A 3,231-nucleotide genomic window follows, 5' to 3' on the forward strand; every position below is an offset into this window, starting at 1 on the left:
GGCCCTTCCGACCCATTTTGAAGGTCAAACGAGCCCCGAAGCGAGCATACGCCTCATTTCGACGATTTTCGTGTGCTATAGCAAACCATTTTTTGGGTGATCCGGATTCCGACGTCAAAAAATGCCAAATTTTTTTCTGGACATTCGTCAAGACCTTGTGTATGACTCCTGTTGGCCCTCACGGCCCGTCCGACCCATTTTGAAGGTCAAACGAGCCCCGAAGCGAGCATACGCCTCATTTCGACGATTTTCGTGTGCTATAGCAAACCATTTTTTGGGTGATCCGGATTCCGACGTCAAAAATGCCAAATTTTTTTGTGGACGTTCGTCAAGACCTTGTCTATGCATTCAGTTGGCCCTCACGGCCCGTCCGACCTATTTTGAAGGTCAAACGATTCCCAGAGCGAGCATACCTATAATTTCGATGATTTTCGTGTGCTATAGCAAACCATTTTTTGGGTGATCCAGATTCCGACGTCAAAAATGCAAAATTTATTTGTGGACGTCCGTCAAGACTTTGTCTATGCATCCGGTTGGCTCTCACGGACCGTCCAACCCATTTTGAAGGTCAAACGAGCCCCGGAGCGAGCATACCCCTCATTTCGACGATTTTCATGTGCTATAGCAAACCTTTTTTTGGGTGATCCGGATTCCGACGTCAAAAATGCCAATTTTTTTTGTGGACGTCCGTCAATACCTTGTCTATGCATGCGGTTGGCCCTCATGGCCCGTCTGACCCATTCTGAAGGTCAAACGAGCCCCGGAGCGAGCATACCCCTCATTTCGACGATTTTCGTGTGCTATAGCAAACCATTTTTTGGGTTATCCGGATTCCGACGTCAAAAATGCCAAATGTTTTTGTTGACGTCCATCAAGGCCTTGTCTATGCATCAGGTTGGCCCTCACGGCCCGTCCGACCCATTTTGGAGGTCAAACGTGCCCCGGAGCGAGCATACCCCTCATTTCGACGATTTTCCTGTGCTATAGCAAACCTTTTTTTGGGTGATCCGGATTCCGACGTCAAAAATGCCAAATGTTTTTGTTGACGTCCATCAAGGCCTTGTCTATGCATCAGGTTGGCCCTCACGGCCCGTCCGACCCATTTTGGAGGTCAAACGTGCCCCGGAGCGAGCATACCCCTCATTTCGACGATTTTCCTGTGCTATAGCAAACCTTTTTTTGGGTGATCCGGATTCCGACGTCAAAAATGCCAAATGTTTTTGTTGACGTCCATCAAGGCCTTGTCTATGCATCAGGTTGGCCCTCACGGCCCGTCCGACCCATTTTGGAGGTCAAACGTGCCCCGGAGCGAGCATACCCCTCATTTCGACGATTTTCCTGTGCTATAGCAAACCTTTTTTTGGGTGATCCGGATTCCGACGTCAAAAATGCCAAATGTTTTTGTTGACGTCCATCAAGGCCTTGTCTATGCATCAGGTTGGCCCTCACGGCCCGTCCGACCCATTTTGGAGGTCAAACGTGCCCCGGAGCGAGCATACCCCTCATTTCGACGATTTTCCTGTGCTATAGCAAACCTTTTTTTGGGTGATCCGGATTCCGACGTCAAAAATGCCAAATGTTTTTGTTGACGTCCATCAAGGCCTTGTCTATGCATCAGGTTGGCCCTCACGGCCCGTCCGACCCATTTTGGAGGTCAAACGTGCCCCGGAGCGAGCATACCCCTCATTTCGACGATTTTCCTGTGCTATAGCAAACCTTTTTTTGGGTGATCCGGATTCCGACGTCAAAAATGCCAAATGTTTTTGTTGACGTCCATCAAGGCCTTGTCTATGCATCAGGTTGGCCCTCACGGCCCGTCCGACCCATTTTGGAGGTCAAACGTGCCCCGGAGCGAGCATACCCCTCATTTCGACGATTTTCCTGTGCTATAGCAAACCTTTTTTTGGGTGATCCGGATTCCGACGTCAAAAATGCCAAATGTTTTTGTTGACGTCCATCAAGGCCTTGTCTATGCATCAGGTTGGCCCTCACGGCCCGTCCGACCCATTTTGGAGGTCAAACGTGCCCCGGAGCGAGCATACCCCTCATTTCGACGATTTTCCTGTGCTATAGCAAACCTTTTTTTGGGTGATCCGGATTCCGACGTCAAAAATGCCAAATGTTTTTGTTGACGTCCATCAAGGCCTTGTCTATGCATCAGGTTGGCCCTCACGGCCCGTCCGACCCATTTTGGAGGTCAAACGTGCCCCGGAGCGAGCATACCCCTCATTTCGACGATTTTCCTGTGCTATAGCAAACCTTTTTTTGGGTGATCCGGATTCCGACGTCAAAAATGCCAAATGTTTTTGTTGACGTCCATCAAGGCCTTGTCTATGCATCAGGTTGGCCCTCACGGCCCGTCCGACCCATTTTGGAGGTCAAACGTGCCCCGGAGCGAGCATACCCCTCATTTCGACGATTTTCCTGTGCTATAGCAAACCTTTTTTTGGGTGATCCGGATTCCGACGTCAAAAATGCCAAATGTTTTTGTTGACGTCCATCAAGGCCTTGTCTATGCATCAGGTTGGCCCTCACGGCCCGTCCGACCCATTTTGGAGGTCAAACGTGCCCCGGAGCGAGCATACCCCTCATTTCGACGATTTTCCTGTGCTATAGCAAACCTTTTTTTGGGTGATCCGGATTCCGACGTCAAAAATGCCAAATGTTTTTGTTGACGTCCATCAAGGCCTTGTCTATGCATCAGGTTGGCCCTCACGGCCCGTCCGACCCATTTTGGAGGTCAAACGTGCCCCGGAGCGAGCATACCCCTCATTTCGACGATTTTCCTGTGCTATAGCAAACCTTTTTTTGGGTGATCCGGATTCCGACGTCAAAAATGCCAAATGTTTTTGTGGACGTCCATCAAGACCTTGTCTATGCATCAGGTTGGCCCTCACGGCCCGTCCGAACCATTTTGGAGGTCAAACGAGCCCCGAAGCGAGCATACCCCTCATTTCGATGATTTTCGTGTGCTATAGCANAGGTCAAACGAGCCCCGGAGCGAGCATACCCCTCATTTCGACGATTTTCCTGTGCTATGGCAAACCATTTTTTGGTTGATCCAGATTCCGACGTCAAAAATGCCAAATATTTTTGTGGAAGTCCGTCAAGACCTTGTCTATGCATCCGGTTGGCCCTCACGGCCCGTCCGATCCATTTTGTAGGTCAAACGAGCCCCGGAGCAAGCATACGCCTCATTTCGACGATTTTCGTGTGCTATAGCAAACCATT

Source organism: Solanum pennellii, chromosome 4 (genome assembly GCF_001406875.1).
Source record: "Solanum pennellii chromosome 4, SPENNV200".
NCBI classification, from domain to species: Eukaryota; Viridiplantae; Streptophyta; class Magnoliopsida; order Solanales; family Solanaceae; genus Solanum; species Solanum pennellii.